Source organism: Antedon mediterranea, chromosome 6 (assembly GCF_964355755.1).
Source record: "Antedon mediterranea chromosome 6, ecAntMedi1.1, whole genome shotgun sequence".
In the NCBI taxonomy this organism is placed as follows: domain Eukaryota; kingdom Metazoa; phylum Echinodermata; class Crinoidea; order Comatulida; family Antedonidae; genus Antedon; species Antedon mediterranea.
Window position 1 is genome coordinate 9,432,048 of NC_092675.1, and position 14,040 is coordinate 9,446,087.

At 36.9% G+C, this 14,040-nt stretch overlaps 1 long non-coding RNA gene across 1 annotated transcript in view; it reads right to left on the reverse strand.

Annotated features, from left to right (window-relative positions):
- The window catches only part of LOC140051781 (uncharacterized), a 45,180-nt gene that overhangs the window by 15,238 nt on the left and 15,902 nt on the right, over positions 1 to 14,040 (reverse strand). The gene's annotated exons all lie outside the window — the stretch shown is intronic.

The following is a 14,040-nucleotide window of genomic DNA, read 5'->3' on the forward strand; positions in this document are numbered from 1 at the left end:
AAGATTAGATTTTCAACCAGTAAGGTGTAAAACTAATAAGCTAGTGAAAATTAATTTGATGATCTGGTTGGAAATAGGTGACAAAAGATGAAAGTACACAGACATGGGTAAATTGATGATTCAGATTCATGTATTAAAACCTTATAAGAATATAATCTACATTTCACTTTGGCAGAAAAATCTGAAGACTATAATATTAACGGTTAGCCTTAGGCCTATCTCAATTATTCAATTTCACCTTCATTTTATGAATAGAACACCTCCACAAAACACACTTTTATGACTCAATTAGTGATAGATTGGAAGAGTTTTCTATCCCAGCTGGACTCTTGCAACAGGTATTGGCAATTGGCAGTGTAATGTCGTTCTCTATCCACAGCTGCACTAGTCTTATGTAGTGGCAGGTATTAAAAGGGTGAGGTTATTCTCTATCCCCATTTGCACTCTTATGTAGTGACAGGTATTGGAAGGGTGAGGTTGTTCTCTATCCCCAGCTGCACTTTTATGTAGTGACGGGTATTGGAAAGGTGAGGTTGTTCTCTGTCCCCAGGTGCACTCTTATGTAGTGCCAGGTATTGGAAAGGTGAGGTTGTTCACTATCGCCAGCTGGACTCTTATGTAGTGACAGGTATTGGAATGGTGAGGTTGTTCACTATCCCCAGGTGCACTCTTATGTAGTGCCAGGTATTGGAATGGTGAGGTTGTTCACTATCGCCAGGTGGACTCTTATGTACTGCCAGGTATTGGAAAGGTGAGGTTGTTCTCTATCCCCAGGTGCACTCTTATGTAGTGCCAGGTATTGGAAAGGTGAGGTTGTTCTCTATCCCAAGGTGCACTCTTATGTAGTGCCAGGTATTGGAATGGTGAGGTTGTTCACTATCCCCAGGTGCACTCTTATGTAGTGCCAGGTATTGGAAAGGTGAGGTTGTTCTCTATCCCCAGGTGCACTCTTGTGTAGTGCCAGGTATTGGAAAGGAGAGGTTGTTCTCTATCCCCAGCTGGACTCTTTTGTAGTGACAGGTATTGGAAAGTTCAGGTTGTTCTCTTTCCCCAGTTGCACTATAGTCTTATGTAGTGACAGGTATTGGAAGGATGAGGTTGTTCACTATCCCCAGCTGCACGCTTATGTAGTGACAGGTATTGGAAGGATGAGGTTGTTCACTATCCCCAGCTGCACGCTTATGTAGTGACAGGTATTGGAAGGATGAGGTTGTTCACTATCCCCAGCTGCACGCTTATGTAGTGACAGGTATTGGAAGGGTGAGGTTGTTCTCTATCCCCAGCTGGATAGTGACAGGAATTGGAAAGTTCAGGTTGTTCTCTGTCCCCAGCTGCTCTCTTATGTAGTGACAGGTATTGGAAAGGTGAGGTTGTTCTCTTTCCCCAGTTGCACTCTTATGTAGTGACAGGTATTGGAAAGGTGAGGTTGTTCTCTATCCCCAGCTGCACTTTTATGTAGTGACGGGTATTGGAAAGGTGAGGTTGTTCACTATCCCCATCTGCACTCTTATGTAGTGCCAGGTATTGGAAAGGTGAGGTTGTTCTCTTTCCCCAGTTGCACTACTCTTATGTAGTGACAGGTATTGGAAAGGTGAGGTTATTCTCTATCACCAACTGGACTCTTATGTAGTGACATGTATTGGAAAGGTGAGGTTGTTCTCTATCCCCAGGTGCACTCTTATGTAGTGACAGGTAATGGAAAGGTGAGGTTGTTCTCTATCCCCAGCTGGACTTTTATGTAGTGACAGGTATTGAAAAGGTGAGGTTGTTCTCTATCCCCCAGCTGCACTCTTATGTAGTGACAGGTATTGGAAAGGTGAGTTTGTTCTCTATCCCCAGCTGCACTCTTATGTAGTGACAGGTATTGGAAAGGTGAGTTTGTTCTCTATCCCCAGCTATACTAGTGACGTATTGGAAAGGTGAGGTTCTTCTCAAAGGTATTAAGTTTCTACTGTATTTCTCTAGCTACAATCTGTTTGTAGTGACAATTATTAGAATGGTTAGACTGTTGTTCTCTCAGCTGTACTCTTTTATAGATTGAAGAATGACATTGGTCTCCATAACACAGACCTACTATAGCTATAGAATGAGTTGTTCTCCTCAGTATAGAAGAGGTATAGTATTTCTAGTCAAAGATGTACTGTATTTCCCCCTGAAAAAATAATTCTTAACAACATTTTTGTTGAATATGCCATTTTAATGTAACATAATAGTTATCCACTTTGACCAAAAATTGGATTGAAAAAAAATTAAATAATTTATTTTGTCATTTTATAAGTGAAAACATTATTTTTTTTCTAATTTTTTTTTTCTACGGAAGTGAATAACTAAATAAAAAATACAGAATAACATAATTCAAAGTCTGATTTAATTAATCTTCATTTTTTATGTTTTTGGAGGACAATACATCTTAGTATAATATGGTTATATTATTTTGAGCGGAAAGAATTATATAACTAAATACTTAATCATGACAAGAACCAAGGTCTACTGGTCTTCCGGGGTGCAAATTCTTGAGAATTGCTGCTCTATGCAGGAAGCATGACTGGATTTACAAAGAAACATTAATGATTGAGTATTTCAAGGAAACAAAACACATCAAATTAAGTTTGAAATAATATTGTATGAATTTTTTTAACTTGTCAGTACTAAATAGAAACACATAAAATGTTCTACCTAATTCTGCTATTATTCTCCACAACAATATTTGCTCAGTATCATAAGACAATTCTGTAATACAGCACAGGGGTGGCGCCAGGATCTTCCCGACGCGGGGGCTACATTCCCCGACGAGGGGGCTATGCGAGCGAAGCGAGCATCACTAGTGTGGGGGCCAGGGGGCCGCCAAGGGCTCCCGGTGGGGGTCCAGGGGGCGAAGCCCCCGGAAGCAACGCGTTCTAGCGTCATTTGAGGTCATTTTAATCAGATTTAGGGTAGCCATTTTTTCCATTTTTTATAATGCATAAATAAAATACTGTGTGCAAAAAAACGATGCGCGATGACTGTTTCAATCCATATTTTTCAATTTAAAAAATAAAAGTTCGAAGAAAATTTTGAAAAATAGAGTTGGAGGTCCCGGAAATTGGACTTATTATACTTCAAAACATGAAACAAAATATATAAGTCCCTATCATGGTTGTGACTGAGCTAAGAAATTTTTGAAAAATAGAGATGTTAGGTCCCGGAAAATGCACTTCTTGTACTTCGAAATATGACCAGCTTTATTATTGGGGCTGAGCTAAGAAACTGTTTAAAACTAGAGCTGCAGGTCTTCAAAAAATTGCATTTTATACTTTGGAAACATCAGGCCTAGAGGCTTAAAAAAGCAAGCGTAGACCTTTTTCAGTCGGGGAAATAAATTTATTCCTCCCAAGTGTATGCGTGCGTACCACCATCTGGACTTCCGAGTGGTGAGAAATTCATGACATACATGACATTGAAAATGTAATAACTTAGCTATAATAAGATGTTGGCTAAGCGAAAATGGCATGTTTTTTTGTTTAGTAATGGATGAAAAATTTATTTTAGGTGCCCCACGGTAGAGAAGGTTACTTGTAAATTAAAAAATTGGTGAACATACGAACAATTAACATAATTCGTTTTTTCTGTAGTGTAGCGTACGTCGACGCAGTACACGACGTAACCGTCAGTAAACTTCGCCTGGAAAATAACTACAGTACACATTTTTGGTCCCTGGATGGAACATGATATCACGCGTCTCGACCCAACGTTGAACGATTCGTACAAAGGGATACCGCCAGACAAGTGCAAACCTAGCTATTGTTTAGTAGTAAGTTAGATCGCTGGCAATAATGGATGCATATAAAGTGCATAATATCACTCTGACGTACTCTCACAGTCAATGAAACGTCACGGTTTTCTAGGCGCTGAAGCTAGCTACGAAGTGAACGCGAACGCTTTTTACTGTATATTATATTCCCCGACAAAAAGTACCCGTGTTCCCTTCGGTAACCGTCGGTAAACTTCGCCTGGAAAATAACTACATTACACATTTCGGTCCCTGGATGGAACTTGATATCACGCGTCTCGACCCAACGTTGAACGATTCGTACAAAGGGATACCGCCAGACAAGTGCGAACTAACTATTGTTTAGTAGTAAGTTAAATCGCTGGCAATAATGAATGCATATAAAGTGCATAATATCACTCTGACGTACTCTCACGGTCAATGAAACGTCGCGGTTTTCTAGGCGCTGAAGCTAGCTACGAAGTGAATGCGAACGCTTTTTACTGTATATTATATTCCCCGACAAAAAGTACCCGTGTTCCCCGACGAGGGGGCTAGAGCCCCTTAGCCCCCCCGCTGGTGCCACCACTGATACAGCATCTCATGTTTATCACATGTGGTGCCTGTATCATGTAAGGTTTTGTTAAGATATATTGGTCTATTACCAGACAATACATAAAACACATGAGACGCTGTAGTGTAATATTGAATTTATATTTATAATCCATCCCGGGGGGGTCACTTGTATATAAACCAAACGGGGCGGGGGGGGGGGGGCGGGTGCAGCAGCCACTGCAAGACATGAGGCACTTGCGCTACCTGTTTTACTGAAAAATACTACGGACTTGAACTACCATTTATTTATTACCAAAATCCAGTGTTCTCTAAAAAGACGGCAGAAACAAGGCCACGCCAGAGAGGGCGCAATATTTGTACTGGTTCCAGAGCCATATATATAAAGAGTTACGACATTGAAAATTAGAAGCCATTTTTGTGTCAAAGAATACGCACGCTGAGGGCGCGCGCGTCTCTTTTGTATAGCGTTTTCCTGTAGTTCCATGCATTATTTTTAGATTTTGTTGTCAATGAAATAACGCTTAGATTCCGTTTTTATTTTAGTAAATAAAGTTATTAATGGTATTAATTTGGTAACATATATATTGTGTCTATAATAACAAAAGAATAAATGCTAGGGCCTACATGCAAGTCAGGATACATCAAAGCATGAACCAATACAAAAAACACACAAATTCACCCCTCTTTTTATACAGTATATGGCTCTCTGTGTGTTTTTGACACAAACTTTCAGAGACTCGTTCATCATTTCATTTGTAATAATTTGCCTTTATTATTTTAATATTGTTCATACCTATTCAATATATTAACAAATATATCCACGACACTTTATTATTTTATTTAGTCATCAAAGAATGCATTATGAATTGAAAATTACATAATTGTTATTAATGGGACGTAGTTATGGGATGTTTTGTTCCAAAATCAATCAATCGAACGTTATAATGTACTAGCGTACGCGCGCGCAATATTCTTTGGCGCAAGTGGTTCTGTACGCTGTGCACGTCGATATTCCACCATAAAATGTGCAATTACATTTTTTTTAATATAAGAAAAAGTTTTAAGTAATTTCTTGCTCCTATACTTTACATGCATTAACGGAGACAAGTTTGACACAAATTGATCTGCATATCACGTGACTTAAATCCAATGTCGTAACTCTTTATATATATGGCTCTGACTGGTTCCCACAGCATGATCTGCGCATGGCCAAAGAGACCGTTCATGGAAAAATCACGAACGTGTTTTGAAAGTTTATCGCGCATCGGCCGAAGGGTGCATACAGTTGAATGATTTTGTCCAAGGGTGGATGTTTCGTGTTCTTCTGCTGATGCGAAAACTCTAGGCCTATTCAAAGGTATTTAGCGATAGGCCCCACGATGGGCTTATAGCATCCAGTATGCTAAAATACCTGCAAAATTTGGCAATAAATCGTGACATTTTGACACGGGTGGGCAGGCTATGGACTTAAACTACTAATTTCACCCTGTCATTTCCCACACTTGTGCTACCAACTCTTCATATTTTCCCACACTTGTGCTACCAGGCCCTCGAAAATATACCCGTAAATGCGGCACCTCCCCGTATGGAAATATTTAAGAGTGACCCCCCCGGGTAATCCATTCACAATTGTTCAAAATCACCTGAAACTTGAAAGAAATAGGATAAATTGAGAGGTAATCATTATCTTCATACAGAAATTAACTCCCAATAGAAATGTAATTGAAAATTTTTCTAGTAGTAGAGCAATGTTATTTGAATTGAGTTTCAATAATAACCTGATTTAACATATTCATCTTACATTCTCATATGGAACATGGGTTTGAAATTTTTAGCTTACAAAATTACAAAATAGAGAATGAAATTGAGAATATTAAATAATGAAATATTAAACAAAAATAATTATCTGTATAATATTTTAAATTGATTTAAAAAAAAAGTTAACTTAAAAAAGATGCTTCTGGATGATCCAGATGGAAAGATGATTTTAATAATCTTGACCCTGTCATTAAACAGAATAGGCCCTCTAGAGGTCAGTCTGTTTGATGATAGATCGTCATTATTTCTGAAGAAGCTGTCCAATCAGGACAGCGAAACTGTCAAGGTTAGTTGTTACTAATTATTGGTTTGGAAAAAAGAATATTTTCAACAATGATTTTAATAAGTTTCATTTTTAAGAACTTGGCACGACTGGTGTGGAGTAGTAGGATGGTTTGGTTTCTAGTCGTTTCCTGAACCTGTTAGCAAGTCCGTCACTTATGAACCATCTGTCAATCATACAATTTGCAGTATTACTATGTAATTCATAGAAAAAGTAATTTAGGCTAAACAATTTTAAAGTCTACTTGCCCTTGATAATACAAGACAATTGAATATTAAATTGATGATATACTGTGCATACACCACCTGAATAAGACTTAGGGTTCAGACCTACGGAGTTATGCTTTCGTATTGTACGCGGCATACAACTCCATACAGTGTAGGTCTGAACCAGGAAAAGATTAGTGGAAGCCACCTCGTACGACACTACTTTTTCGTTCATTAAAAGATTAGTGAACACCGCTTACGATACGAAAGTAACGCATCAACGATTTTTTTTTGTAAAAAGCACTGTAAATATACGTTTTTATGGTTCTATTATAATACCAAAAAAATGTACGATTGATTGAATAAAGTTCACATATATAAAATTTACAGTGTTTATTTATTTAGGTTAAGGTATGCAAACTATTATACAACTGATGTATGCAACTAGTCTGCCACCCACTGTAATTTTCACCATAATAAATAGTGCATTGTTTACTCCGGAATTGGCATAATTGCTGTTCTGGAAACATTTAAACAGTATCATAGTAGGAGTGTTCTGTATCTGAATTAGGCAAAATAACACTACTAAATACCCTTTTCACATTTGAATAAATTGATAATTGTAATGTAACAAATTTGTCAAAAAAAGTTGAGGTTTGATCTCCCAATTACACTTTTTCACTTTACAGTTTCGCGCTATTTGATTACATGATTGGTCAGCAAGGCATTTACATGCGCGGTGTAACAACTTGGAACACATTGCTATGCAAATCTGGTTACAACTTGTTACAAGTACAATTTCTTGTAACATAAACAAAGAACTCTTACATAGCTGTTGTATTAGATAAAAAAAATATGTATTAATTAATATTAAAGACGGGCATCTTTAGGAATGAAAATGCAAAACATGTCCAGAAGTTAATTTACTCCCTCACGTTCATGTTAATAGCTTAACCTGATTATAATTATCAGTTAAGCAGTCAAGTAATATGTCAAATGTTAAATTAGTAATTTATAGCTGTGAGGTTGCAGAACTTTGACACACATATGCACACCAATATTATAGATCCTCACTCTATACAGTTCGTGATATTAACATTAGAATTTTGTTTTTTTTATGTTGGACTATTGTACAAATTGAATTGGGTTAATTGGTAATTTTGCAGAACTGATTAAAACAATACTAGTATTGTAATATTCAATCTTTGACTAAATTAAATTCATCTTCATCATTGTCGCTGCTGTAGGCCTACTGATTAGGGAGTTACACGTCCTCTAAGTATACCTCCACTTCCACCTGGTCTTTAGTTTGAACAGGATGTTGTGATAATATAATGGAATAATAAAAAATACAATATCCTTCCATATATTAAACATTCATATTAAACCAAATATTATGAACAATTAAATTGATAATAATTGGCTAACATTTTGTGGAATTTTATTTGGCAAGGAAACACTTGAAGTAAACAGATATTATCACTGGAAGGATGTTTATCCTTGGTAATATAAAAGAGGCAGTTATATAAAAGGACATTCATTTTAAATACACATACAGTAGCTAACAAGAAAATATTTTCACTCACAGGTATTTAGGTAACCTAAGATTTGAAAGTGAAAGGAAAAAGTAGTTATAAAGTATAACCCATCCAGTCGTGCATAGCCTCTAATTAAATAAGTGTGGTATATATTCAAGTCCAACAAGTAAACGCATACTAGAGAAACCATGACGGAGATAAAAGCCAACACTATGGACTTGTCTCTGGTAATGGACAGTGAGCGGGAACTTCGCAGCCGTATAGTTCAGATGCGTAAACTCGTCAACATTTCACTTGGCCTTGCAATTGTATGTACAGTTTTACTATGTATAGTAATACCAACTTTATGTAGCATCATTGGGTCAGATAAAGCACGTATAGATCACCTGACAAGAAATGAAGTAAGTACTGTATGTGGCTACAAGAGCCAACAAATAGTTTTGACAACATAAAGTTGTTGCACACCGTTTTGTAATTACCAAACAATGAAGAAAATAAACGTTTTTTGGGCGTTTTTTATTTTATTTCAGGAACAAATTTTAAAGTTATCAACTTCTGGAGATTACAGTTCAAGCAATGGTTCACAAAAGAAAGGCAAGTCTGAGTCAAAAAAGCACTGCGGATTCACACAATAAAAATGATACAAAAGTGGTTTCAGTTGTGAAATAACACATCTCAGTGATATAAAACTTCAGAGGATTTTGCTCAAAATATACAGTGTGGCTTTCATATGTCAAAACTGTTAATTATGCAAATAAATTCATCCATTTCAAACATCAACTGAAACCATTGAAGTTTTTTTTGTAGTAATTAAAGGTATTTCATATGGAATTTTAATTACACCTTCAAATACAGTATCTTTATTTAATGGTTGTTTGTTACTTGTTACAGTTCCCGAGTCTAAATTGACTATATTTACCCGTTGGGGGAGTGTAGATTGTCCAGGTACTGCTAAATTGATCTACAATGGTAAGTGCTCAGCTTCGCAATTTTCTTGAAAACAATACTAGCAAATAACAATAATGTAGTTCTATAGGATAAATGATGTGACAATCATCAATAAATATAGCCATGTTGTAAAAACAAGTCACTAATGTTATAATCTGATGCAAACTTGAGCCGGATTGGAGCAGATGTGAAAGAACCCTTAACCATTTAAGTACACAAAATAATCTTTACACTCTTAGGTAGGACGTCTGGGGCACCATACGGTTCAACTGGCAGTGGCGGAAACTATCTCTGCTTAACAGAAAAACCACAATACAACTTCACGGTACCATCACATCAAATAGAAAGAGGGTCAATATATGGCACGGAATACAGGTATGGAGATAGGCAGTTTAGCCCCCTATCAGACAACCATTTCCATGATGCCCCTTGTGCCGTTTGCCAAGCAGCTCGAAGTGCCACACTAATGATGCCAGCAGTTACAGAATGTCCGAACGGTTGGACTAAAGAATACGGTGGTTGGTCGCGATGATCAAAAACGTACAGAGTTTATCTGCGTAGATGGTGCTCAATCTGTTGTGCCTGGTACAAGTAATCAATTTCCAGGAAATCAAGCCAGTACGTTGTTCCTTGTTGAGGGGAGATGCAACACAGAAGGTGGTGGACTGCCTTGTTCGCCTTACAAAGAAGCGTTTGAGCTACCTTGTGTAGTTTGTACTAGGTAATTTTATACTCAAATCAACAAAAACCAGTATAAATTACAAACTTGCGTAACAATGAATCTGAAAACCTTTCAGTTGCAATGTTGAAAAGAGTAGAAAATACATTATCAATGAATTCAACTCAACTGTGTCGACATAAGCACTCTGAGCAACTGACCATAACTCACCTTAACTGACAGGCACAACAAAAATGCGCCCATGTTCTATTTTTTCCGTAAACTGAAGGGAACTGAAAACTTTAAATCGGTTCACGCGTGGGATATGGGTCTGTGACCAGTTTGTGTTTTACACTAGTAGCCTTTTGTCTGAGAAGTTCACAACCGATACCATGCAATAAACAAAATTCAAGTCTACAGCTTATTTTTCAATTAAAATTTCCATGTTGAAAATTATATTTGGCTACAGAATTATGTGTCTGTATTCATTCACTCTGTACATTTTGACAATTTCCAGTTATTTACGCTAAAGCTCCTGTATTCAAGAGCCATCTGGGCAATTGCAAGAGCGTACATATACATTTACATAGGGACATAGGGTTTTTTAGGACGTAGGTCTGAAGTTGTATTCATAAGGAAAAATTTCAGTAACCTTTTTTTCAATGGTTTAGAACATAGGTTCATACAGTATATCGGTTTCAAACGACGCATCCATCAAAAAAAAAACCAATGTAATGGTCTACAAAAGGAATAATATAAATGTATAATAATCTTATGTTACTAAGCTTTTAAAATTTACGTCAAAATTTCTACTAAACACACTTTGTAAATAAATCATAAAAAATATAAATGTTGATTTTTTTATTGTTTCTTTTGCTTATCTGGACTCATTATGTAGATTTTGCATTGCAATTTACGGCGACAACTGTACGACGAGCGCATGCGGCGATATCCTTAATCTTGTGATTGTTCTGAAATCATATGTACATCCCTAATACATTGTAAAAATAGGGTCCTCTGTAAAAAAATATGCAATTAATGATGACATAATCAACCCTTTTTATCATATTTTCATAATAAATCATAAATATGATACATACACTTTAAGAAAATGAAATGAAAAATATGGTTCACTGAGCATCTATATATAAATTTACGTAAGGGCAAAATGTTTACTCGATGGTATATAAAGTTGGTTCATACTTTCGGTACTGATTTTAACCACCTGATGTACAGTAACCCTGTTTACTAATTAAATTGAGTTCGATAATTAGTTATTGACGATTAAAACGAGTTTAGGTTCAACGATTTGCCCTAAATAGGGGTGTATTGCCGTTTTACGATCCTCACAGCAGTACGTCATGTTATGCAGTTTCAACCAATCACGTTCACATATTTGCATAGGCTATGTAATATTACACACTATGGCATCTTCTAGCTTGATTTATATAAAGTGGGTGTAATTGTGTACTAAAGGTGCTGCCAGTGCTATAGGATGTTGTGGCAATCAACAATAAAGTAAACAGAATAATAAAAAAAAATATAATATTCCAAGTATCGATCTAATCTCATAAAAACAATGGAATTTAACTGGAATACCGTTTTGTAGAATAATCTTGTGGTTTGGCAATGCATGCACAAATGACTTAAAGGAAAAGGGGATTTAAATGGTGTTGCTTATCATCATTATTGCCCTACATTACGTGTACAGCCCCATTAGAGAATGTGTTCATTTTTACCCAAAGTTTTTCAAAACTTTGGGTAAATGTCACTTAACCTCCTACTGTGACATGTGTTTATATAAGTCCAACTTTGATAGGCAGGTCGTTAAACCTTTTAATCATTGGGTCCGTTCGGACGGGGCTGAAACTACCGTGTACTTCCAACTGTGAGGTCGCGTGTGGCAATTAACTTACGCCTCTGGCTATAAAAAATTATAAAACCATGTCTGGACGAAAAATCTACCAACTTTACTGGTTATTTCAATCCCATTCCAATTACACGCTGCCTCGGGGTATAATTAATCAAGCGTTAACGGGGTTATGTCAAATCGCGACCTCAAATAAGCTTTCTGATTGGTCATTTCATTGTGGTAAACAACCGGGTCAGAGGCCATTTCTTATCAGGGCTTTTTTGCCGTACCCACCCTATTTTTATTTTTCGTTTGTGTTTACTACTAGTTGGAGCAGTACATATTTTAGGCCTAGGCCCTTCTTGTTGAAGCATTGCTTCTCTACACGCCGCAAGCGTCACGACTAGCCGCTCTTGGCCGTGTGTATGCAGCCTTTGTAGTAGGCCTAGGTAATCATCATCATCATTGTCTTGCCATCCAAATTCGAATCCACTATGCCTAGGTTGGAATACATCGTCCATCATTAGTATAAAAGCCGTCAACAAACAACATACGTTAGCAGGATTTTCGATCATTATTCAGTTAAAAAGTAAATTGTATTCGATTATTGTAAATATATAGTCTGGTTGTCGATTGAAAAATAATAATTGAACGATTCGCGCGCGAAACGACAGTGTAATATCCGGTTGAATTTGTCAACACGCCATGTCAATTGATATGGGTCGACGCAGAGAGGGCGCTTTTTGACCTAAGAATTCCGATCTTAATTGGTTTCGTGTCAGCTTACCGGTACTTTGTTTATTCGTACGAACGTCGTATGGGTTTTACCCCAAGTACTTGGAGTGGTAGCCAAGCATCATAACCACCAAGCCACAACTCACTGTCTAATTGAGTTGTTATTGCATCAACATGTTAGCCTTGACCGCTTTTACGGCAAATGGTAGAGTAGGTCAAGGGTGATCGGTTCATACCAAAATATTTTGAAAAAAATAAGTATGTCAAGTGTTATAACGTTCGTGAAGCCAGTTACTTATTTGCCGTAGAGGGCGTAGACGCAAAAAAGTTTGCGGAACTGGGGTGGCAAATGGTTAAGTAGGTCAAGGGTGATCGATCCATACCTAAAAATGTTGAAAAAATTAAGTAGGTCAAGTGTTATAACGTTCGTAAAAGCCAGTTACTTATTCGCCGTAGATGGCGTAGATACAAAATCGTTCGCGGAACTGGAGTGGCAAATGGTAAAGTAGGTCAAGGGTGATCGATTCATAGCAAAATATTTTGAAAAAAATAAGTAGGTCAAGTGTTATAACGTTCGTAAAGCCAGTTACTTATTCGCCGTTAAGGGCGTAGACACAAAAAAGTTCGCGGAACTTGAGTGGCAAATGGTAGAGTAGGTCAAGGGTGATTGAGCCATACCAAAATATTTTGAAAAAATTAAGTAAGTCAAGTTTTATAACGTTCGTGAAGCCAGTTACTTATTCCCCGTAGAGGGCGTAGACACAAAATTGTTCGCGGAACTGGGGTGGCAAATGTTAGAGTAGGTCAAGGGTCATCGATCTATACCAAAATATTTTGAAAATATTAAGTAGATCTAGTGTTATAACGTTCGTAAAAGCTAGTTACTTATTCGCTGTAGAGGGCGTAAATGCATAAAATGTTATTGAACTTTGACCGGAAGAAGTAGAGGAAGTCAAGGCTAACATGTTGATGCAATAACAACTCAATTAGACAGTTATTACGTGTTAAAATCTGGTTTTTTTTAAATATTTGTGACTGTCCCTTTAATTGAATTTGAATAAGGAACTAGGAACTAGTAACCAACTTCACAGACATTCAGAAGATTCCACCCAAAATATACAGTGTGGATTGGATTTCATGTCAGTAGGCCCCTACTGTAATATGCAAACTATGGGCTGCGAAACATATTTGAAGATGACCAAAAACGTACAGAGTTTATTTGCGTAGATGGTGCTCAATCTGTTGTGCCTGGTACAAGTAATCAATTTCCAGGAAATCAAGCCAGTACGTTGTTCCTTGTTGAGGGGAGATGCAACACAGAAGGTGGTGGACTGCCTTGTTCGCCTTATAAAGAAGGTTCTGAGCTACCTTGTGTAGTTTGTACTAGGTAATAAAACCAATATTTACAAACGTAACAATATATGAAAACCTTTCAGTTCATTAAAACAACCCTTCATGTTCTGTACCACACTAGGCACGTTCACATAAGATTTTATCATGCTTACGTATCGTGATATTTAATATCACGTTAATATATGCATACTAAATATATTAATACTAAATTTAGTTTAATTATGATATGCTTGTGAAAATATGATTTCATTAAACCGCAAAATTTGTTATTGTGCATTGTGAAAAGCTAATCACATCGATTCCTCTGAAAAATGTACGTAGTTAG